Source organism: Hesperophylax consimilis, unplaced genomic scaffold (assembly GCF_061612785.1).
Source record: "Hesperophylax consimilis isolate HC1 unplaced genomic scaffold, BYU_Hcon_1.0 scaffold_35, whole genome shotgun sequence".
Taxonomy (NCBI): Eukaryota; Metazoa; Arthropoda; class Insecta; order Trichoptera; family Limnephilidae; genus Hesperophylax; species Hesperophylax consimilis.
The window spans coordinates 1,631,014-1,657,891 of NW_028301265.1; the positions used below are offsets into that span (position 1 = coordinate 1,631,014).

General features: G+C 35.8%; 1 protein-coding gene and 1 long non-coding RNA gene across 2 annotated transcripts in view; one reads left to right on the plus strand and one right to left on the minus strand.

Annotated features, from left to right (window-relative positions):
- LOC149409145 (uncharacterized) overlaps window positions 1–26,878 on the plus strand; it is a 336,879-nt gene that overhangs the window by 220,352 nt on the left and 89,649 nt on the right. The gene's annotated exons all lie outside the window — the stretch shown is intronic.
- On the minus strand, window positions 24,590–25,605 carry LOC149409146 (uncharacterized). Its single transcript, XR_016305258.1, has 3 exons — window positions 25,276–25,605; window positions 24,997–25,176; window positions 24,590–24,791 (listed from the first exon to the last, which is right to left on the minus strand). It is a non-coding gene; the product is annotated as an uncharacterized LOC149409146 (long non-coding RNA).

Here is a 26,878-nt window from a genome sequence, read left to right on the forward strand (position 1 = left end):
AAAGAAATCATAAAAATGTTGTACTCGTAAAAGGTAAACCAATAAGAAGAATACTTTGCTTTAACCCTTAAGGTTTTTAAAATTCTTAACGACACGGTGAAATTTCGTGTAAATTCGAAATGCTCCACAGTAATATAAAATGTGCCACATATATCTTATTTTTGATGTTGTCGTAAAAATAAATACAATTTAACAAGATAAAATTATCTTTAAAATGTTTATATTTGAAATAAACATTCATAATTCTAAAAAAATAAATTTCAATATCAATTCTTTTTTAAATTTCTTTTTAAAATAATTATTTAATTTATCTTTATTTTCATCGCTTTCTTATTTTCTGTTAAACCTATTTAACCTATACCTATTTTACAACTGAATGAATCATGTATTACATTTATATAATTATACACAAATTTCGACTACCATAATACGGACATGTGTCTAGTGTGGTAGTCGAAAAGCATGTAAAAAACCTGTATCCAAATATATTTTTATGAAAAAAGAAAAAAAAAAAAAAAAAAAAAAAACAACCATGAAATGTCAAGAAAAATACTTCGGGACATTTAGACTAGAAAAATCTATAATTTTGAAAGATTTTTGTGTAGGGAATTAGTAAGAAAACTGTCACTTCACTTTTTATGCCGTTAATACAATAAAAAACGTGATTAATTTTCAAACTTTCAACTGTCATTGAAAAAATCCCCCTTCGCCAATTTTTTAGATTTTATCTATCTAATCATGCATAAATATTTGAGGGAAACTAAGAATATCAATTATTTATATTTCCAACGACTAACAAATCACATATCTAAATATTATAGAAAAAAAGATAAAAAATACTTTTATAATGTATGGACGTCCCGGTCAGATCTGTCCTTCGGAGCCTCTAATGCAAGGCTGCCCAACCTTTTTAACAGTTGGGCCAAATTGACGATTTTGAATCACTGGCGGGCCACTGAATACCTGACGGTTCCTATTTCCATGGGGGGGGGGTTGTTACGGAACTTCGCTGAGAAAAAAAATTCCGCGCACCCAAAAACGGGGGGTGGCTACAAGATTCCATTTCGGACGCGAAAAATATTATATCAAAAGCCGGTGTATTTTTGTTTAAAAAGTAAGTTCAACAGGTTGGATTTTTTCGTCGCTGATTCTCGTTCTGAGTAGCCTAAATAGCGATAAATCGCCTTCGTTGGCAACACTGGTGACCGCGCGCAAGCTGCAATGTTTGTTTTACCGCGGGAGCGCGACACTTTTTCAAATTGGCGGGTTTTTTGAAAATGGTTCACGCGGGCCACTTATAATTCGTTCGCGGGCCACATTGTGGCCCGCGGGCCTGGGGTTGGGCAGCCTTGCTCTAATGGAATATGATGTTTATGGCTAGTAATGTCCTTCGGAGGTTTGAAGGGTTAAAGTCAACGAACCAAATGTTTGTATCATATTTGGATTATGTTGTCTTTTACTTTTATCACCACCAATACAATTATATCACCACTCAGGCGATACATTATATTATACACACGAATAAGAGATATGCTAAATTATGTATCATATTTTTTATACATAATATTAACATATGGATGATATCTAACGAACTTAAACTAAAAATAAATTATAACCACGAGATACACAGACACGGGAAATGCAAAACAAATTAGATAGATAGACAAAAAAAATCAATCACCCCAAAATCTATAAGTACCTGCCAGGCCGTCCAACTGTTAAATAAAATTTAAAATATATGTTTAAAATTATTGAAAAGTAATAAGAAAATATGTTTGCCACAATCATTAATATTAAGTTTGTAATATATGTTTATTTTAAATAAATAAAATATTTAAAATCACGTTTGTCAAATGTTAGATTATTTATTTATTTCACATATACGGCACAACATGTGCCATTCACATACTAATTTACAGAGAATAGTACAGCAACATAAGGAATGTAAATAGTAAATAGTAAGTAAGGTTAAAAGTATGAAAAAACAAAGAGTTATAAATATAATATAAGTAGCAATCTGTAGTATAGTAATAAGTCAAAGTAAGAAATTATATGTAATAATATACAATAAAGTAGTATAAGGAAGAATGAAGTGCTTATAAAATGTCTAAAAGGCATAAGAGTTTGTAAAAAATAAAATAAAAGATATTAGAAAGGTATATACTATTAGAAAATGAAAGGAATAAAATATATACTATTATACCTAATATGAAAAGGTTACAAAAGTAATAAATTACGTAAATCTACCGGGAGAATCGCGTATTTAATAATAATGTGCGACATATGATATATAATGCACTGATGTCAGCTTCTACCTATCGAGTACTAGTAGTTTTTAATCTGAAGTACATAATCATTATGATGGTATGGTATTAATCGACAATTTTTGTTTTATGCATCTTTTATATGATAATAGACAATCAGCGTGATCGATGTTGGAATATTCATTGCCTAATATAATGTCCCTTTTTTTAGACCACTTTAATTAAAGTGGTCTAAAACAAATTTATATCTTTTATTGTAAATTATGACGAGCTACAAAGTAAATGCTTATTACAAAAGTAAATATATAAATAAGTTACAATTTTCATGGAATGGTAGTTAAATAAAATATGTAACGATATAATTATAACACTAATTTCGGAGTACGCCTGTAGTATCAACAATATATTATCCTTTTTTGATTTATTCTGTTGTTCTCTTTTGTATTTTTTATCTCTTTGAATGTTAATTTTCTACAGTTCCACAAATCTGATAAAACTCTTGTATTTAATACATAGAATTTAATCTTATTTTTGTCATGTCAAGAGTCAGAAAAACAGAAGACGATGAATAATTCTGAATGAAGCAAGGAGTGTATATCAAGACAGAGTTGTGTGGCAGTCCGCCCTTTCTACCTGACCCTGCGGGGAAACGTTGTGGTGGTTACTTTTAACCTTTTTTTAGAAAGGCTTCTTCCGGAAGTAAAAATAAATTTTGTGGACAAAACACTGTATTTATTTAATTTTATCTCATCATTGCAAGCTACACTGTGACAACTTCTTATGATCATGTATATATCTTCTGTGACAAATTATCGTAATTACGCGGGTGGTCTTGTCTTAAATAAGTGGCCCATTTCCTTAGATAGTAATTTGTGCGTGTATTAAATGTTCTACAACCAAGATAGGACAGTTATGTTTTTGTTCGCTGTTTCTCATATTCCTCTCTCTCAGTTTTATATTTCCATTTTTTATTATTTTTTTGGGAAATTTATTAAAAGAAAGCAATATAGAAAAATGCGCCTGGTAACATAAGGGAAGCTGTTCTTGAAATATAAAATGGGTTTTCTGTTATGCTCCAAAAATATAACATAATATTTTGGATGACTGAGAAAAATACAAGGATACACTGGAAAGTGCAACTCTTGCAGAAATTGAATAAAGTTTACACTGCAGAGTGAAACTGAGCTTAAGCTTGTACTATACGTAATGTTGACAATGGCTCGGTTTATTTCTGTCAGCTTTTCAAGTAAGACCCTTCAAATTAGCAGAACAACAAAAAATTCCCGGAAATTGGTGGAAATTCCATGGTTGTAAATTGGTTGTTTGGCATTGTTGGAAGAATTTTCAAATTAGATTTATTTTCAGGATGCGATTTCCTCCGATTTAAACCGAGTCAAAAGGAAAGTGTAAAAAATCATGAAGAATGAAATAATATGTTTTGAGATACTTTTTACAAATAACTAGCTGTACCCTGCCGCGCGTTGCTGTGGCTCTGTCTGTCTGTGCAGAAAGAGGAACAATAGCGCACGTTGCTTTTAAGTTCCACAGATGGCGCGGTTTAAAAAGATATTATTCAGTTTAGTCAAGTATTTTGGCCTCAAATCCGAATTTAAATTTTGTATGAAGAAGGCCGCGCAGCCGTTCCTCTTAAACTTATTTATACAATATACTATTACAATTGTTTTGGCCTCAAATCCGAATTTAAGTTTTGTGTGAAGATGGCCGCTCAGCCGTTCCTCTTAAACATATTTGTACCAATAAAATTACAATTATTTTGGCCTCAAATCCGAATTTAACTTTTGTATGAAGAAGGCCGCGCAGCCGTTCCTCTTAAACTTATTTATACAATATACTATTACAATTGTTTTGGCCTCAAATCCGAATTTAAGTTTTGTGTGAAGATGGCCGCTCAGCCGTTCCTCTTAAACATATTTGTACCAGTAAAATTACAATTATTTTGGCCTCAAATCCGAATTTAAGTTTTGTATGAAGAAGGCCGCGCAGCCGTTCCTCTTAAACTTATTTATACAATATACTATTACAATTGTTTTGGCCTCAAATCCGAATTTAAGTTTTGTATGAAGAAGGCCGTGCAGTCGTTCCTCTTAAACATATTTATACAAAATACTATTACAATAATTTTGGCCTCAAATCCGAATTTAGGTTTTGTATTAAGAAGGCCGCGCAGCCGTTCTCTTAAACATATTTATACAAAAGATTATTACAACTATTTTTAGTGAAGAAGTTAATATTTAGTTTTTGATAATTATTATTTAAAATTGTCCACACACCTGTGATTGAAAAATTTTGCACGAATGCAAACGGAAAATACGTATTATTGAAGTATACTTATGAAATTTCCCATGGGACGCAATTATATTGGTTGTAAGAGGGTCATTAAACCGAAGGCAAAAACCTATTCCTTCCGACAATAACTCCGCGTGGTTGTTGGAAATTGCACGAAATAATAAATGCCCTCCGCGTACATTTGATTCAGCCCAAAGTATTTTCTCATACTCTACCCGTCCCACGGAAGCTGTTAAGTATTTAAATGGAGGTGTACTTACCAAAAATAATTGCGTAATAATACTTTGCGGCATCCGTTTTGTATCTTTTTGGTTTATTTATCATTATTGCTTAACCTCCATTGATAGAGAAGACATCTACCTTATTTATAAATATTTAACTAATTAACTATCACACCTTTTTTTGATATTTGTTTTTGGTGTGTTATGCCGTGTTGCGCTAACTCCTTCTTTAGCCAACGTTACAGTGTCCATCATCAGGGCAGATGTGATGATGCTTTGATCTGATGGACGTTGTTAGAAACGTTGGCTAAAGAAGAAGTTAGCGCAACACGGCATAACACCCCACAAACAATTAACAAAAATACTTTTGGCCGTGAAAATCTTAAATCCTATTTATCACGCCTTTATTATCTTTTGATGATAAACTAATGTTTATAAGACCAGTTTTTTATGCATAGCACAAAGGATAACAAATTATTATAAGCATTCAGGTAAGTTTTTAGATTTTCACGGCCAAAAGCATTTTTGTTGTTTGTTTTTGGGGTGTTATGCCGTGTTGCGCTAACTCCTTCTTTAGCCGACGTTTCGGACAGCGTTGCAGTGTCCATCATCAGGGCAGATCCGGTAGATACATAGTAGACACATCTTCGGATCTACCGGATCTGCCCTGATGATGGACACTGCAACGCTGTCCGAAACGTCGGCTAAAGAAGGAGTTAGCGCAACACGGCATAACACCCCAAAAACAAACAACAAAAATATTATAAGCATTAATTACTCGCCTGAAATATCCATACAAATTGAAAATATCTCCCGAGTAAAAATAAATGCCGCCGACGGGAATTGAACCCGCACCTTCTAATGACCAGTTAGGTGCTCTGGACCAATGAGCTACGTCGGCTTATTCCCAACCCGCCAAATAATTCAATATGCACTTCAGTATGTACTCTGCCAGTTCCATGCCTCACTGCCATACATAAGGGTTGGTACCAACACTCCATTGTGGACTGTATTGAAGTTACCTGCGTTTATCCTTCTTTCAATATCTCTATCAGCCTTCCCATCTCTCGTTAACATACTTCCCAAATACACAAACTCATCCACCTGCTCCAAGTATTCATCATTCACCACAATACTGAACACTGTTTTCCTACTCTCTCTTTCAAACATCTTGACTTTAGAATTATTTACATTCATCATTAACTCATTCTTCATACATACTTCGATCATCCTAGGCACGAGAGACTGTAGATATTCCATATTATTAGCAATCGGCATACAACAGGCAACATGCTTTCAGATTACTCAAATTCGCGCCCAATCCCACCTCTTTCAACTCTTGCATACAATTACCCATGTATAAATTGAATAACCACGGTGACATTCCGCAGCCTTGCTTAACACCTTTTGTTATATCAAACCACCCCTTTAAACTACCGTTCACCCTGATACATGCACCGCTTCCCTCATACAGAGACGCAATTGCCTGTATAAGATTCGTATTCACTCCATACTTGGACAACACCTTCCATAGCTTTTTCCTGTCGACTCGGTCGTATGCTTTTTGTAGATCTACAAAGGCACAGAATCACCATGAATGTTTTCCACCCTCAGGGTGTTAGTATTCAATAATCCTTATTAAAATAAGCAATCTTGCATTATCTATTCTTACTAAGTAGATTGACATTTTTACAATCGGATCTGTAATGATAATTATAAAGAAAACTTCTAATGAAACATTTGTACAACGCTCTACAGTAATATCTCCCCCGAAGTGGTTTACATTTGCTAAGTTAATCTATTCAATTTTGCTCTTCTTAGTTAAAATTATTCCGTCAGCGGTATTTACATACTAAGTATAAACTTACAAACATTTCAACATATATGTATAGCTATGTATAAATTTACATTAATCAAACCGAGTAAGATAATATAATCTAAAGGGAGATATTATTGTAAACATTTAATATGTTTATTTTTTTTTTTGGTAAACTAACTTTGGGTTCAAGTCCCGTTGGCGTCATGTATCTTTTATCAGGAGATTTTTCAATGTGGATGAGTGTTTCAGGCTAATAATTATTGCTTATAATATAATTGTTACAATATGTTTAAAGTTATCTTATATTATATGTATTGTTCAATATGTATATCTTATAATATTTAACCTTATAAAAAAAAAAAAAAAAAAAAAAAAAAAAAAAAATAATAATAATAATAATTCATGAACATACAACACAACAATTTTAACGTCGTTACAGCGGCGAGTAGCAGGCGTCCCCGGTGCGGGCCAAAACTGTTGGTAAATTTTGCCAACATTCGCGGCCTGCACACAAATTTAAATTCCGTCCATCACCATCTTTTGTCCCAACGTCCCAACCTTCTTTTCCTATCCGAAACTCAGATAGCCGAGCCGCCAGACTCCTCCTATCTGGACTGCCCGGGCTTTACCCTCGCAAGCAAATTCCGACTGAAAGGAGGAGTCTGCCTCTATAGTCGAGCTGACGTCAACTGTGTGCGACTATTGAGTCTGGAAAACTCCAGATTCGACGTAATGTGGGTGCGCGTCAATCTTGCCAGTACGGCAAGATTCTACGCATGTCTATACCGCTCACCGAACCATAGCGAATCAGACACTTCCGAGCTCTTCAAACATTTGAGCGATACTATTGATGATCTCTTGCCCCGCTACCCTTCGGCCGAGTTTGTTGTTCTGGGGGACTTCAACGTTCATAACGAACCATGGTTGAAGTTCTCAGGCCCAACGGACTCGGCTGGCCGACAGGCGGAATCCTTTGCCATTTGCTACGGATTAGAGCAATTGGTTCAGGAGCCTACAATTACAAGGGTTCCTGATGTCCAGACTCACCGCTCCAATCTGTTAGACCTATTCTTAACTACTGTGCCACACGGTTATAAGATTGACGTCACAGCGCCTCTGGGATCATCTGACCACTGCCTAGTGACGACATCAATCCCCGTTAGCCTCAGACCAACCAATGAGAGGCTGAGGAGAAAAGTGTGGCACTATAGGTCAGCAGATTGGTTCGGTATGCGGGCCCATTTCAATGCTTTTCCGTGGTCAGCTGTTTGTTTTCGGACTTCGGACCCTTCAAGATGTGCCCAGGAGATTGGTGAAGTCATCAAATCGGCGATGGATGGCTTCATACAATCGACTACTAAAGAAACTGGTGTGGGCTCAAAGCCGTGGTTCAGTCGACAATGCTCCGAAGCAGTCCGACGAAAAAACGCGGCTTACCGAGCCCACAACACATCTCGAACTCCCGAAAGCAGATCAGCATACAACAAATCGGCAAAGGAATGCAAGAGAATCATCAATAGGTCAAAATTCGAACACGACCTGCAGATCAGCAAAAAGCTGGCTGCCTGTCCGCATGGCAGCAGAGCATTCTGGTCGCTTGCGGGCTCAATAGGTCGAAATTTTTGCAAACCCAGTTTGCCACCTCTTACCAGACCTGACGGCTCACTAGCAAACACCGCCACCGAAAAGGCTAACTTATTAGGGAAAATGTTTGCGGAAAACTCGACCCTCGACGACGGGGGTGCTGTTCCGCCGTCGGTTCCTCACTGCGGCTTCTATATGAAAAAGCTGAGGATCCGGCATCGGGATGTACTCCACGTCATACGGGGGCTCGATGTTAACAAAGCTAGTGGACCTGATGGAATACCTGCCCTGGTATTGCAGAGGTGTGCTACGGAAATAGTTCCAGTTTTGACAAAGCTCTTCAAAATGTCCCTGAAGTGTGGCACTGTGCCCTCTGGTTGGAAAAAAGCGGTAATTCACCCTATTCCCAAGAAAGGTGACCGCTCCAACCCGGCCAACTACCGCCCCATAGCGATCACATCAGTTCTGTCCAAAGTGATGGAACGTGTGATCAACGACAAACTGCTCACATACCTCGAGAAGAACAAAATTATCAACGACCGTCAATACGGATTCCGGCGGAACCGCTCGTGCGGTGATCTTCTCGCGTATGTGACGCATGTTTGGGGGCGGTGCCTGGAACGTCACGGTGAGACCCAAACGGTCGCACTAGACATATCCAAGGCCTTTGACCGGGTCTGGCACCGAGGACTTGTCAACAAATTGCATTCTTACGGACTTCCCGCATCCCTGTGTACGTGGATTGCTGACTTTTTAAGGGATAGGTCGATTCAGGCGGTTGCTGACGGTTTCACCTCTTCCTCGCACTCCATAAATGCTGGCGTCCCACAGGGATCGGTTCTGTCTCCGACTTTGTTTTTGTTGCACATCAATGACCTTTTGACATGTGCACCGATTCATTGTTACGCGGATGACAGTACAGTTCATGATAGCTTTTTGTTTGACAAGCCCCCAAAGGGCACACAAACTCCAACGGCTCGGAGGGCTTTGAAGCAGAGAATGGACGGTTATCTCGAGAGTATTTCCTCCTGGGGTAAAAATAATCTCGTCGAATTTAATGTTTCAAAGACCCAATCCTGTCTGATTACGTCTAAAAGGGATCCAAATGATAATCTAGTCTCCTTCAACGGAAGCAATTTTCCGAACAGGCCTTCCATTGATATGCTTGGTGTAACTATAAGTGACCAGCTCAGGTACGGGGGCTCCATCGAAGCCAGAGTAAAGTTGGCCTCTCAGAAGCTGGGCGTACTGTACAGGGCCCGCAGATACTTTAATAGTACACAACTGCTCACCCTGTACAAATCGCAAGTGCGCCCTACTGTCGAATTTGGCAGCCATCTCTGGTCTGGAGCCCCAAAATACCTGAAAAAAACCCTTGACTCTGTGCAGAAACGGGCGGTCCGTTTGATAGATTCCCCAATCTTAACAAACGGACTGCAATCTTTAGAGCACAGGCGTCAGGTAGGTATGCTGTCCTTGTTCTATCGGTATTACAATGGAAGATGCTCTGAGGAACTAGCGTCATTGATCCCTTCGGCACCGGTGCGTAGTCGGGATACACGCCAAACGCGCGCCCAACATTTGTACACAGTTGACACTTGTCACATGAGAACGGGTCGCTTCTACGATTCGTTCTTAAGTTCAACAGCTCGGCTGTGGAATGAACTGCCGGCCTCTGTATTTCCTCCCTCCTACAACATGGGACTCTTCAAGACCCATGTTCACTCCTTCCTCTCCAAAAAAAGACCCTCCACACAGCATCCCCAAAGATGACATAGGCCCCGAGGGAAATTATTTTCTTCAGGGCCTCCTGTGTGGAGTAAATATAAAAAAAAAAAAAAAAAAAGTATTATTGGGAGCTGTGTTGAATATATTTATTAAAATTTAAAAATATATATATACACGGTGTCCGGAAACTCGTAGTACAAGCGGGAAACTGGAGAATCTACACCACATGGGGAACCCAAATAAACATAAAGTTTTTTGATTTGAGCATTTTCACAAAAAAAAAAAAAACAAAAAAAAATATTTTTCGGCTATTTTAGAGTTAAAGTTTTTTCTGGTGTTTAGGGTTGAACAACAGATGTTTTAACCCTGCAGAGCAGAAATATTTTATGACTACACCGGATTAAATGAAGGGTGATTTCAAAATAATGCTTCAAATCCGAGTTTCTTCATGTGTTTTACTTTCAAATAGTTTTAATTAGTTGGGTACTTTGATCTTCAGTAATGATTTATAAGAATTTGATAAAAAAAAAAAAAAAAAAATCAACTTCTAACTCGATTTACTCGATAACGAAAGCTCAAACAAAAAAAAATATACTACAAAATCGACTCCAAATGTGATGTAGATTCACCAGTTTCCCGCTTGTACTACGAGTTTCCGGACACCCTGTATATATATTATTAAGCTTTCGTTTGTTTCTCATATTCATTTGTTTTGCGCTTTTTTAGTCACTTTATTAATGTAAGATAAATGGTTTTTTATCAGTTGTGTAAAATTTAAAACACGTTTATTAGTAAGGCCTCAGTGGTTATCAGGTTCTTGACTAGCAATCCGGATGCCGCAGGATCAAATCCCGGCGTCCACAGGTAAATTATATTTGATCAATTTGTGTTATTTCATAATTTAATCATTTGGAAGATACTCTCAGTATTACTCTGGTGTCTGACCATCATTCAGAATTGAGACGTTGCGTTGCGTTGTTTGCTGTCCAGATCTCAATAGCCAGGTACTTCCCCACCTTGCCCTTCCCCATCTCCTTCCCCTCCCCGCTACCTTCGTAGTCTCATTGGCTCCAGACGGTTGGGAGCAGTTGCAACTCTTGTGCGGTATTCTCATTAAAAAGGTTGTTTATATGTCCACAAAGATAACACGAAGAAATTTACTGATAAGAAATATTCTTTTCACGTGTTCAGATATATACTGAATGACTAATATTTTATCAAGAAATGCAGTAAAATTTTTATCTTGTATCTTGATTTTAAAAACCCCTTATTCATTTTTCTCCATGTACAACTGAATTGCAGTAATATTATTAAATAATCAGAGCCTCGATTCTCGACAAAGACATATCACTCGAACAACGAGTGATTCGAACCACTCGTTGTTCCAGTGGAGTGACTATTGACAAGAACGTCGACCAATATATCTACTTTCGACGGCGATTGCGAGCGGCCTGGATTGGAGAATCGATACCATGTGCACATTTGTGCTCACTTAGTTTTTGTAAATTTTTTTGATTTTGACAATGACCTATTTTGTGTGTTATCTCTCATCTGCCTGTAAACAGTCTTTTCTCCCCTTGCAATGTTTTATACCTTATACAAAACAAACACAATAAATTTCATGTCAAACGTCAAACACAACATCAATATTTACATTCGAGTTGCTTTAGATTTTTTCACGTAAAAAACAGAGAATTCTTGAAATTTGGGTCAATATTTTAAACTCAGATTGGTAGCGCCCTTACATGCCTGCAGCAAAAAATCGTTACATATTATATTATGCCACTTTAGCAGGGTTTTTAAAGCTAAATATTAAAACAATCGTGTCTTTTCTTGGAGATTATAACGACTATGTAATTTAAAATATATAAAATAAATTACGTTTTAAAACTAATAGTCGTACCGGCTGCGCCAATGTTATTTAAAGGATGAGTGTTGGAATTAGAACTTCTTCTGTATACGATGAATGATTTATTCAATACGCGTTCAAGTTATTGGAGAGTTGGCGTGAGAGAAGGAAGGGTGAGCAGATGCTACCGTATATAAACCTTAGACTATTGCGGTCTAAACTAATAATTTAATTAGGTATTTAATTGAGGGTGGGTGAAACAGGTTTTTTGGTGCGGCAATACAGCAAAAAAATATATTCAGTATGCGAGAACGGTTTTCTTTCACGGTGTGTCAGATGCATTTTAAAGAAGATTTGCATATTTTTTATTTATTTTTATTTTTATTTATTTATTTATTTAGTACAGGTGATGATACAATGACACATGTACATATACATAAAAAATACTTTGACTGCCCAACTAGGAGGAATTCCCGTTTTAGGACAGTCAAAATTGAGTTAGTATTCATGCACGCATACATATTTTGTAAGAACAAAAACAAAAAAGGAAAAAAAGAAAAGTAATAAAATATTACCATAACTAAAAAAAAAATATATATATACAGGGTGTCCGGGGGTAAAGTGCAGTAACTTCGTGGGGGGATTCTACATGATCGTAGGAGTAAAAAAGATAAATAACTTTTTCCGAAATTCCAATTTTTTCTTTTTCATACAAAAAGATATACCTGCTAAAAATCCATAGTGTAGGTGCAAACTTACCGATAAATTCGCAAGTGTGAACGTGGCAACGTTGCATATTGTGAGTGGCGCGTATCCATGGAAACCGATATTGTGAGTGGCGCGTATCCATGGAAACCGCATGTGAATTGTAAACAATAACAACACAGAGTTCGCCGTATGTTTTGATATTTTACCAAATTCAAAACGAGAACTGCACTAAAATCACGTTACACTTTTTATTATAAAAAATATTAATAACTCATTGAACACTTAACTAATTTCATCGCTTTTTACTAATTTAAAATATTTTCAAAATGTCCACCTTCTGCTTGTAGGCAAGTTTGTAAACGTACAGTAATATTATTTATAATTCGTACATTGTGGCGTATTTCATCTGCACATTACGCACAAAAGAAACACATTTTTAACAGTTAGGTTACTCTTAAACTAAATAAAACTCGATGTTCAAGGAAAACACGCACCGAATAAAGATGTACTTTTTAGTAAGACTTAAACACTATATAAAGACACTAAATTAACAAGTTTTTATTTGAATGAGACTTTTAACACTAGATAAATTAAATTTTCAAAGTTGTTTACTCCGCGCGTCAAATTATGTGACACATTCAAAGCACAGACGTTTGCTTACTGAATTACAATAGCGGGGGTGCAGGAAGGGGCGCGGGATGTAGATTTGGAAACGACGAAAAAAATAATGCCGTTTAGGCACGTCGGAGAAATTTTTCGTTATTAGCTTAAAAGTACATCTAAAAGTTGGAATTTCAGAAAAAGTTATTTATCTTTTTTACTCCTACGATCACGTAGAATCACCTCCCGAAGTTACTGCACTTTACCACCGGACACCCTGTATATAACTAAAAAATAATGATACATAAAAAAATATTATTATAAAAGATTAAAAGCAAAAAGTTATAAAGTTAACTGATGTTAACTTGTTGTTTGGTTTGTTTAGTTTTGTTTATTTTCTTGTTTTCTTAGTGTGTTTGATATTTTGTTTGTTTTATTTTTGGAAAAGTGTGAGTTCACACTCTTTTCTCCCTAATTGGTGAAGCCAGACAGTGATCGACTTACGAAGAGCACCTATGCTTTCCTTTTTCCAAGCATCAGGTATAAAGTTGTAAAGTTTTGGGCCTAGGAATGAAAAATGTCTTTGAGCGAGTGAAGTTTTGGTTGTGGGTGGTACGATTGGGTTCCTCCGTGAGTGTCGGGTGTCGTGAAAGTGGTCGATAGATGGGTAGAGATGACGTTTTTTATGAGTGTTCAAAATTATTTTCCTCATGTATAATTGTCTGACATCTAGAACTCGTAACTCTTCAAATAGTGAATCGCTGTGGTACCTACAAGGTTTTTTCATGATTACCCTTAGTAAGGATTTTTGGGCCTTTGCTAAGTGGTCTAAAACCATTTTTGCGCATCCACCCCAGCCTAATGATGCATAGTCTAGTAGTGACCCACACATAGCGTTGTAAATGAGTCTTAAATCTTTTAGACATAGGATATTTCTAATTGGCATAAAGATATGCGTCAGCTTTCTAACCTTAGTAGTCACAAGGTCTATATGTCCGTCCCATCTAAGATGTTTGTCGATAACAATACCGAGATATTTTATACTGTTCACGCATTCTAATTTATAGCAATTACAGATAGTTTATTCGATGCATTTATGTATGAAAATATTGTATAATTCTTTGGGTTGGCCCGCTTCTGTCGCACTAAATCGTATAAATTTTGTTTTTTCTGAATTGAGAGTCAAAAGATTATAATCTAACCAATATTTAAGCTGGTTAATACCGTCTTCTGCTTTGTTGTGTACAGCATTCCAGTTTCTTCCTTCAAATATTAAGACAGTATCATCCGCAAATGTTATGATGTGATTGGAGAGATTACTGTTACACAAATCATTTATATAAATACTGAACAGAAGTGGTCCTAGGGTACTCCCTTGCGGTACACCAAATTCTATAAGGGCGGGATCGCTAACAGTATCATTAATTTTAACTTTTTGGTATCTGTTCGCTAAGTAACTATCCATCCATTTGAATAGCTGTCCCTGAATACCGATGGCCTGTAGTTTTTTCAGAAGTATTTTATGCGAGATGGTATCAAAAGCTTTTGCCAGATCAAGGAAGAGAGCGATGGACTTAACTCCCTGGTCAATATTATTGGAAATAATATCAGTCAGCTTAGCAATAGCATCTTCTGTTCCTAAACCGGGTCGAAAGCCGAATTGGTTCTTAGATAGTATCTTATGATTTTCTAGGTAGAGGCTAAGACGATTTTTGACGTTTTTCTCAATAATTTTTGAGATTGAATTTAGTAGAGATATAGGCCGATAATTTTGTATGTCCGATTTGTCACCATTTTTGTGAATCAGTATGACAATTGATTCTTTTAAGTGGTTCGGAAATATGCCTGATTTGAAACTAAGATTACAGATAAATGCAATAGTACTAGCTATAAGTGGTTTCAACACTTTTAGCAAATTTGTTGACACTTTATCTGACCCACAAGCATTCGATGTCTTGAGTTCATCTATCATTTTCATTACTTCATTAGTCGTAGTTTGAATCTCATCTGCTTTACAATTATAAACAGTTGAAGGTATGTTGGCTAGATCGGATTCAGTTTTCTTACATTTATCGAGTATTTTGTTAGCGAGTGAAGCTCCTACCGAAGTAAAATAATGATTTGCAAAATTAGCCATCCCCTTGGGGTCAGCAGTGTTTGTGTTTTTAGTGTCTAATGATTGTATGAATGACGACTTATTATTTTTTGTTTTGGTGATTTTTCGAAATATATCCCAGAAACGTTTCGGAGTTAATGTGTTTTCGTATATATATTGTTTGTAGAATTTTTCTTTTGTTGTTTTAATTAATTTTTTGCACAAGTTCCTATATTTCTTATATTGTTCTTGTTGTAAAATATTACCTGGTTGCCTTTTCGCAATATAGATTCGCTCTTAAGTTAAAACCAGTTTTGTGTACAGAATGTGACGTAAAATTACAGTTGCGGATTCATTTGGTGACACATTTCAAAGGAAACCATCCTCATCCCCGAGGACTCTAATGCAGTTTCACTCATAGGTTAAGACCAGTCTTGCATCCTTAAAGCTGGGTCCAGACATGTTCTTTTGTCCGTACCGTACCTCCGTTTCGTATCAGCGTCGCGATCAAGAACGCTAGTTTGGACGCCCGTTCGGTACGGTACGGTGGTACGGCGTCTCGATACGGATAGAGGTACGCTCCGATCCATCGCGAGTCGGTTTTTCGACCCGTTCAAAGGCGATACGGTACGGGTCTGCGCCAGTCTGGACGTGTTCGCGGCGTCTTACATCTTTCTCTGTTTTTGAACAATTCTAACTCCCACCAACGTCGCCTTTTTTGTTTTTTTTTCGTTAAGCTGGGTCCAGACATGTTCTTTTGTCCGTACCGTACCTCCGTTTCGTACCAGCGTCGCGATCCAAAAACTCTGGACGCATCATCTTTTGTCCGTACCGTACCTCCGTTTCGTATCCGCGTCGCGATCAAGAGCATCCATCTTCTTCTTCACACCGCACTCCATTTCGAAAGACAGTTCCTCCCATGCATCTTGCTTTATATTTTTATTGTAATAATTCCTGTTTCCGGGATCCCACAGAACTTCCCTGGCCCTATATCCATCGATAAGCTTCACAATATTATAGTTATCCCACTGCATTTTTCACGCTGATTCGGGTAGTGACAGAGAACACGACCAATGCACGCCGCGAACACGTCCAGACTGGCGCAGACCCGTACCGTATCGCCTTTGAACGGGTCGAAAAACCGACTCGCGATGGATCGGAGCGTACCTCTATCCGTATCGAGACGCCGTACCACCGTACCGTACCGAACGGGCGTCAAAACTAGCGTTCTTGATCGCGACGCTGATACGAAACGGAGGTACGGTACGGAGAAAAGAACATGTCTGGACCCAGCTATATATTATTGTGAATAACAATGAAGGACGCGCAAGCAATCGTAAAATTCTCAAACACTTCCACAGTCGACGACATGGTGGGAGGAAATGAACACGCGATGATCGGAGCGACGTTACGGAGATACGGGCTCTTGATCGCGACGCGGATACGAAACGGAGGTACGGTACGGACAAAAGATGATGCGTCCAGAGTTTTTGGATCGCGACGCTGGTACGAAACGGAGGTACGGTACGGACAAAAGAACATGTCTGGACCCAGCTTAAAAGGAACATAAAATTCTTCGTGTTGCGGACTCACCTGCTGACGCAATTCAAGGGAAACTATTTTCGCGTTTCGAGTACAGTTATAAATTTCTAGTCATCGTGATAACGTTTGGTCACGCATTTTCCAATGTTTTTATTTTAAAACTTCTTGTCAGGTGGTGTGTTATAAAAAATAAATCTGTTGTTGGTAAAAGGAGATTAAAATAATATATCGAGAATTTCAAACCCCCTTCCGGACAATCTAAGTGCGGCCCGCAGGTGATACTACAAATATCAAAAAAGCCCCCGACGGTAAAAAGGTTCACTACCCCTAATCTAATCAATATTTCACTTGTACATTTTTTTCTGATTAAACTATTATTATTAATATTTAGGAGTGACTTAGCACACTTAACTCAAAAGTTTTTGCCTTTTTCGCACACGGTTTTGGTCTTAATGTCATATTTACTTTGCGTATACTTGTACCTATTGTATATTTTATTTTCACAGTTGAACATTTGGGTTTGTACTAACGATCAACCATTGAAAACCAGGTTAAAAGAATTCAAAATGGTAAAAGCTCTAAGTCCAAAAGCGTAATTTATTACCCCGAAAACGAAAGGTGGGGTTTAGATTTTAATAATATGAAGGTTTCTCGTGTGCTGTGGCTGGGTTAAACGTACAATTTTCAGAAAACACTTTTCATTGTAAGGGTTCCAATTTCGGACGTGATAAAAGCAGGGTTAAAAAACCAGGAAAACCCATAGAGCTACAATTAGAAGCGCTACTGGGTACCAATATCTCTACGAGACTTGTTCCACTATTAGAACGCGATAAGCGGCGCGCGTTGACCCGATTCGGTAGTTTTAGTTAAAGCGTTAGGAGAGTTGGAGGTCAGTTGGAGGTAAAAAAGCGGAACCTATTTTTTCGTTTCATTTCTCATCTGCACAATATACATAAATGGTAAAACTATATTTAAAAAAAATGTAATAAATGTTTACCAGGGCAATATTACTGTTTTTCGGTACGTTAAAATAGATATTAAGGCGAAGCTTAATGCCAAATCACTATTTTGATTAATCTTTATAACGAATTTGTGCACGTTATGAATACCAGAAAATATGCTTTAGATAAATTGAAGGTTTTCCTATCGTTTTGCTTGAGTAGAATACAAATAAAAAATAAATTACTCAATAAAAAACATAAACGTAAACTACAAAAAAAAATATTTTTCAATAGAAATGTATGAACGCATAAAGGAAAAAAAACTTTAAAAATACAGTATTATAGCTAAGATTATCTGTGACAGTTTCACTTGATTAACTTTTTTGCTTTCTTATAAAATCATTTACAAAATAAATAAAAACCAGTTTTGTGCTTGAAATCCGTTTGTCAATCGATTTTAATGCCTATTACCTACAATATAAGGTATACCAAGAATATACACATTTCGGCTTGTAGCTTCCTCTTAACTGCGTCCCCGGGGCCAATAACTTTATCCATTGTGCTTCGATGCTGGAATCTGGACGGCGGGATTCCTTGATAAAGACATTTACAGAATTAAGTTGTTTATTTTCTCTCTCAAACCTGCCACTGGGTTCTTATGAGGGCTTCAAAGCCTGGAACTCTAAATAAACTAACTAACTAACCATCACCTAAATAACACCATTTCCTCCCTAAAAACGAGTTATCCTCAATTAGGCAAGTATTAAATAACAGCATAAAACAAATATTATATATTTACCTTTATGCAGATTTAGCCTTTATTCGAAATAACTTACTGTTGTACACCGTTATTGGACGGTTGGTATACAAACTTTGTTATTACTTAGTAATTTTCTTAATGTTAACCCTCTGTCTGCTGTACACCTACTGGTAATCTTACTTCTATCAATGTGTATTATATTGTCATCTACTCGATTGATCTTCGGTATTTTATGCCGAGTATTTCGAGTTTCCCCGCAGGGGTAGGCAGATATGACGGACCGCCAAACAACGATGTCTTGGCACACACTCCTTGCCTTTTTCACAATTCACATCATCTCATATATACTCTTCGATTATTCTGACTTTTGACATGGCCTGACTCCAGTATCTGATTAACTTGATCGTGCCATGTCTTCCTCGGGTGTCCCCAATTTATTCTACCATTCACACTTGAGTCACATATTCTCCTTGCACTCCGTTCTTCGTTCATTTGGTCTACATGCCCAAACCACCTGAGTGTCCCTTTCTTAATCGTACTCATTACGCTTACCTCAGCCTTGCATTCTTTGTAGATCTTCACAGTATATTGACGATAATTAATTGTGAATTCATATTTAATAAGGCCCCGTAGTAAGCGTTCAAAGATGGTTCGAAAGAGAGTTATGTAAATACGAATATTAGAGCGAGCGCGCTAGTATTAAAAAACGATAATAACTAAGCGAAAATGGTGAAAATATTTAATAAAACACGACTCGTTTGAAATAGAGCAAAAATCCCCCGACAAATGCTTTAGTTGCATTTAGAGATGTGAATTTTTCATGCCTATAAGATATTAAATAACAGAAAAAAACTAATTTTAATAATTTTCGGAGCTTAGGTACTGTGCGATTTTTTTCTATAGAAAAATATATTTTTTTTAAACTCAAAACCTTTAAGAGTTAACGTTAAACTTGTTATAAATCGGTAGAAATTGGGTTATGCGGGGGCTTAATAAGGGAGGCTTCGTGTTCACGGGTAGTAAAGGTGATTTTATCACAGTTATGTCGTGAGTTATTCGTTGTCCACGCGATGGATTCCTAACTTACTGACTGACCTTTGGGTCGCCATTATTCGGTGACGTCTCGGCACCGTTTCGCATATTGCTAACCTGTGACCTCATCTCTTAATTGGCAACAGTTGACTTGTTGGCCTGCTGACCTTTTACGAATTATTTTGTGTTGCATTCATTGAATTTGTCCTTATATGGTGAACTTAATGGATATCTTCATACTCCTTCAATTGTGGTGTAAAATTAACACCTCAAAACAACTTAAATTATTTTTTCAATAAATATTATTTTCATATTCTTAACCACTTAATACTCGTTTTTTTTAAACAAAAAATGAAACTAAAAACATCAGGTTATTTTATTTTTTATAAAGAGTACCTAAACATAATTTAAAATTGACCAGTTAAAAAAAAAAAAACAAAACAGAAGCAATAAAAAATAAAAACAAAAAACAAAAAAAATTGGCGAGTGCAGTTCGTTTGTTTATTCGAATAGTCTCTTGAAGACCAAGGTTCACACCTTCCTAAAAAAGATCCTCCACGCAGCATCCTTAAATATGACATTTGTCCTCTTTGGAATGAAAACCTATACACGGTGTCCGGAAACTCGCAGTGCAAGCGGTGAACTGGCGAATCAACATTACATTTGGGGTCTATTTTGTGATATAACTTATTTTAATTTGGGCTTTCGTTGCCTAGTAAATCGAGCCCGAATATGCATTTTTTTAAATTTTTCATGTCAAGTTAATTGTGTTTCAAATCGCTTCATAGCGTAGCTGCTCCGAAAGATTCTTCAATCCACAGTTGCTGAAAGAAATGGAAAAAAGTTAAAAACAAACTCTAAATTTTTAATTATTATTTTTTGGTAAACTAATGTTTTAAGACAAGATTTTTTATGCATATCACAAAGGGTAACAATTATTTTATAAGCAATAATTATTAACCTGAAACACTCATCCACATTGAAAAATCTCCTAATAAAAGATACATGACGCCAACGGTGAAAAAATATAACAAGCAGTAATTGTTGAATGAAACACTAGTATATATTGAATTATTTCGCGGATAAGAGATAAGCCGCCATAGCTCAGTGGTCAGAGCTGTCGACCGGAAATCGAAAGGACACGGGTTCAAGTCCCGTTGGCGTCATGTATGTTTTATCAGGAGATTTTTCTAAATTTTTATTTTTTTTGGATTCTCTGTGTTATATCGCATATCACGAGTTACCGGTCTCCGTGTATATATTTTGTATTTATTTAAAAAAATATATTCAGCTAATGCCTTATATTACTCGATGCTCACTCAGCCACTGATGAAGCTCATTATAATAAAACATACACTGTACTTACCTATATAATAATATTATCTATGTCAGCAGAATAAGAATCCTATCCTCTCGACATGCCCTAGATACCATAGACAAAGACTATCTTCAACATAGATAGACACCATGAAATAAGATGATGCGGGAAGGGCCTTGGGCTTCAATGACTTGCCAATTAACTAATTCCAATTAGATATACTCATTGTTGTACATGCATCAGACTAGCCAATTAATTATCAGATTATTACCTAATTACATGGTTATAAATTGCGGTTAGACACCATTCATAAAAGTCATTGACGCATCAAAGAAGGGTTAATGTGAATACCGTACTAGAGTCCCAACTGCTCCTTACCGACTGGACATTTTATTTGGTCCTTCTCAGTACATTTTATTTAAATATTAATTATATTGTATTTAATATTAAATTATACATATTAATAATGTACCTATTACGTATGTCCTTGAAATGTCTTGGTAATTTCGTCTGTGATAATAATGATTGATCTAAATCCTTACTAACGATGTAAGTATGAGTAATAATAACACAAAAATACCACATGGAAAGAAAGTATGTGCAGAGATAAGACAAAAATTTTAAAGCGCGAAGAATTTGTGTGGAGAGATGAAGACAAAAAAAATGAAGTCAAGTCACACGAAGCTCACTAATTGTAATCGTTTTAAAATGATTTATCACGCGAAGAAATTTAATATATTAGTTTTATATGTTAGTTAATCATGAAAAATTTCTAAGTGTAAGTAGTTCGTAGTGGATATAATTTGAAATTCTCGAAGTAATTGGTGAATTATTAACATTAGTGTTGTTGTCTTCTATGTAAAGAAACGTAGTGTGCCTGGTATTGGAACATTTAAACCAATGACGGATAGCAATTCGGGTGCGTGCTTATCAAAATTAATTTGCTGTCTATGTAAAGACCTAGATCTTTACGCGTAGACATAGATTTTAAGGTTTATTGTTAAAGTTTTAAGTATAGATGATTTTATTTTTATTTCTAGTAAACGTAATCGAGTGAAACTTCTATATTATGTTGAAAGGACAATGCGTTTGACTCACAGTATGCCCGCAAATGATCAAGATCAATTGGATAAAAAATTGATCAAGATTGGGAAGAGTAATGAGTACCTGGATATTTAGATCTGGTCACCAAATACGGTTAAATCTATTTATTAGACTATGTTTTGATTTTTTTTTTGTATGTTTTTATTTAGTTATGAAAAATTATATTTTTATATCTAGTAAAAACCTTTCAACAACTTATTTCTATGACATTAAAGACACTTTACAATACATGTAAAACTTATTCTTTATAGTATTTAGGCATAACCCACGAAAAGCAGCAAGGTTTTTAGCTTCCATAACATGTGTCTTAAATCCTTAAAAATAGAGATTATTTTTTTGTGTTCCCAACAAATTTATTTTTGCAAGTCTCGTGGGGTGGCCATGTATTGCGAAATTCAAATTTACATTCTTAAACACGTATTTTGAGAGCTTCTTATTTTTCAGCTTAAATATAAATATTAGGGTATTGTAAATTATTCGCTGTCTCACACTTAACATTCCTAGTTTTTTCTGCATAATAATTATCTTAGAATATCTACTACAATTCAATACTGCTCGCATGCCTCTATTTTGAATTATTTGCCATTTATTTATATGTGTTTTATTGCACAAGTAAAGGACACTAGAGCAGGTTATTAATTCGTGTTGCACTTACTCCTCCGACGTTCTGGACAGCCTTGCTGTGTGATTACTCAGGGCAGATTTTTATTTTCATAATATACCATTTTTGTAGAAAAAGACTCCAAATTGCTTGTTCTTATTCATCACTTTCAGTGCGCTTTACAATTACTCAAAATAACTCAAAGAAATGAGTTTAAATTATTCTGTCTTACAACCTATCACAAGTTTTTTTAAATTTTTTTTATTTATTATTGATTTTTTTTATACATACATGGATAGTTACATAAAATATTGAAAAATGTATAAAAGTTAATCGCGTCCAACTAAGTAGTCTCTCATAACTTATAAATAACCAGTTGGTATTAGTTACTTAAAAAAATAGCTTTCCCGTCGATGCCCGGGCATCAATTATCGAAACCAAATGTAGACAGTAATTTTCCTGTTATTTTGAACGTCATGTATGCAAAACTTCATTAATGCTATCAAAATTTTGCTTCAAGGTGGGATAACGGGCGGTTTTTTGAAATCTCACATAATCTAAGGGCGAGTTGTTTCGGAAAAAATCACGTGTGAGAAAGTCATCACAACGTCAATCGACTCAATTTTCCATAAATTGGGTTGTTTCATCGTCCGTCAAGAGAAAATTCAACGAAATATTCATGAAAATGTGATCACCCGAAATCGGCCGGTTAACGCGATCCGCCATTTTGATAAAGAATGACGCATGCGCAAACGTCACAATTGCGATCTGACAGATTTTATGCACTACAATGTACCTATTAATGGTGATAACGACCCGTCTATTTTGGCAAATAACGCAAATAAAACCTAACGATTAAAATTTATGAAGTTAACGGTTTTGTGGGAAGAAGTTTAGATATCTTTTCTACACATACTATTGTCGAAATTCGCTTTTGTATCGTTGGTTTCAGTGATTGAAAATGATAAAAAAAACTGGTAAAAACATTCATAAGGTGCAAGTTTGTTTCTCTTGTCTACCAATGTATCAGAAACTATTGCCGACTGAAAAAATTGATATTTTAACAAACATTCTTCATGTGATTGACATTTTCGATCAAGTGAGACAGATACTTGAGTCGGCGAATGTAATAACAGAATAACAGAAAAGTATGTACGAGACGATGTATGAGTATGAATGAGGCAAGGAGTCTGTGCCAAGACCGACTTGTTTGGAAGTCTGTCCTCTCTGCCTGCCCCCGCGGAAACGGCGGGATGGTTTTATACTATAACAACAATCCATAAAATGTCTTCCAACGATATTTTGGTAAAACATTTGTGGGCTAGTCTGCCTAATAAATATTTGAATACATATTATATAGTGTCCACGGGATGTTCATTATATACCCTACCTTTCTACATGATTTCCTACACTGGATTTGAGTCACAGAAAGAGTTAACTTTATAAATAAAGAATAAAGCAATGAACGGACTGGCACCGTCATACTAAGCTGATATCTGCGTGAGGGACAATCGTACCTGTCTGGCCTTTGAACAGACTAGTTACCCTCACGTATGAATATTTCATAGTTTGGGATGTTGCATAATTAGCATAAACCTGTAACTGGCATTAAAATTTTCAGAAGACAGTTAAAAACAAATTTCTTTAATTTCAGATATAAAATATGTGTTGAGAAGCAATATCAAAGCTTCATTACCACTAGTCATGGCTGTATAAAATTTACAAATACATAATATTATTAAATGAAATGAGGGCCTCAGCACGGGTTGCGTACCCAGTGAGGCTCACATCACCAAATCATACTTTATAAAAAAGTTATTCTGATGTATGAATAAAAAATAAAATAAATATATTATAATAAAAAGCCTATTGTTCTCAATATTACAACTTTTGATAAATAAGAAATAAAACGAAACCATGTTATATGATTTCAAATGCTTATTTATTTATAGGGGAAAAACTTCCACGTTGTAAATTATAAGTAACATCGGTACAATATGTTTTATATATATATGTAGTTGTATGTAGGTAGACGGTGCAATGTATATTTGCCATAATACATTGAGAATGAATATCAAAATAGTATACCACTTATATCAAATTAACTGTACATAATAATACGGTTCTTGCTAACGAAAACCGTTTTGTTCATTTCCCTTGAACGTTTAATTTGAGAGTTGATATGGACACATGGAGATAATTTGGTTTCTGCATAGGAACAGCCATCATCCAAAACACAGACTTGTCATAACATCATAAACTCTGTCGCATTCCTTCAGTACATATATATTATTTTTATCTCTTGGACTGCGATGACGCTAAAACGAGTATTGATAATATAATATAATGTAATATATTATATGGTACATGATAAAAAAACGCAAAATTAAGAATTGTGTCAGATAATAACAAGAAACTGAGGGTGCTCTCAGTAAAGTTATTCATAGGGCGTTAATTATTAATAACGTTAGGGAAATTCAATAAAGCATTAGAAATATCAAGTATATATCAATTTTAACCAACCTGGCACAAGGTTTTAACTACATAAACAGCGTTTAAATGTTTGACAGTCATATAGTTTGGTTTAACTATAGTTTCCCTGGGCATTATATTGATTTCCTATCTGTTTCCATGATTCTGGTGTCATTTGAGCACCATTTTCTTCAGTGGCTTTTAGGTTATGTTTAGGAAGAACTTCCCATCCTGGAAAAAGATAGAATAAATCAGTAATACGATTGCATGTTACCATATTAACTTTACTAAATACGTAATTAACTGAATACCAATAAAAACTATACTCACTGTTTTATTTATTTTGTAAAAAAATATTACGCACAACATACGAGCAAAGAAATCTGACAGAAGACGGACATTTGCCCGCCTTCCATAGACAACTTGTGAGTGTTGCGGCCTAAAAATGAATTCCTATCGAATTCTCTGCAATAATTGTCCGATTCGGCGTGGAACACTGGAACGGATTATTCAAATATAACGGAAGCTTTTTCGGAGTTGAAACAACCCAATTTATATTTGAATAAAATCGACGTGAAGATTTTCTTACATTCGAATAGAACTCGGGAATCTGAACGATTGTTCAGTTTTTCCGAAACAACTCGCCCTTAGTTTTTTTTTAAATTTCGTAATTTTGGATTAAAACTGTAGATTTTAATTAAAAAAACTAAGTCCCGCCGCCACAGACACGCATAAATTAATTCAGGCTATGCGAATGTTGCTTCCTTATTGATATTGCTATTGTCATACCGAACGTATTTAACGAATTCCATGCAACTCTGACCTGTATTGCATTGCATCACAAATATTCAGAATATCTCTTGCATACTTGGACGGAAATATGCAGAAAAGATTCAACTCCCTTTGGATATTTAAAAAAAAATTATTCATTTAATAGATTGGGAGTATCTAATTTATGTATCGGACAAAAGATTCAGCTAGTAAAAACATTATATTGGTAGTAATACCATTCTAAAGTAAAGGCATATTGCAAAACTTGAATTTTACGTTTTGCACATTGCAGAAAGAATCCAAGACCCAAGACTCGTTTTTGGATCCTTACAAACTGTAGTGTTGGTAAATATTTCTAGTTTTAATACCGCTCAACAGATGTCTTTAAAGTGTGAAGATTTAATGTGGGATGTTTAGTTTAGTATTTTTAAGATGTCTCCATATGTGGCAGTAGTAATACCACATGACAGAGACAACATGTAGGCCGTTTGGGTCTAATACCGAATGGTTACGAGTACAGCCGATGCTAGCCGATCTACAGGAGAGCATCTCAGTACGAGTTCCCTCCCGCTCAGAGTCGCTTAGAACTTCCCTATAGAACGGACCCAAGTCCAACTAGATATTTATTGTAAATATCTCACAATAATAAACACACTCGTAATCTCAGACGAACCGAATTAATTATTGAAATCTCCTGATCATCAAGTATATGTAAACAAGAGAATTAACAATACGCCACAAAAACGAATCTTTGCTTTAATAATAATAATATTGAATGGATTATTTGTTTTCGTGAGAAAATTACTTCAAGGAGCTTCGAGCCCCTACTCAATTCGGATCTGTTTTCTTTTCTTTATTAAAACGTCGATTAAGAATAACTTGTTTATAATATAGTCGCTTTAAAGATAGAGTCGATAAACAAATGTTTCAAAAAAATGAGTGCAATATTTTGTGGATCCTTCTTGAAAACAAATCGTCGCTGTGATCTTTTTTCTATGAAATGTTTGTTTAATTATTGAGTCACATCTAGGACACGAACCCAGGACCCTTGTCTTTCCGGGACACAGCTCTACCAACTGAGCTAATGGGACCCTATCCCCCTCGGTCACTTTTAACTGTATCATACTTCGAATAAGAACTACCAACATTGTCTTCATTTTTT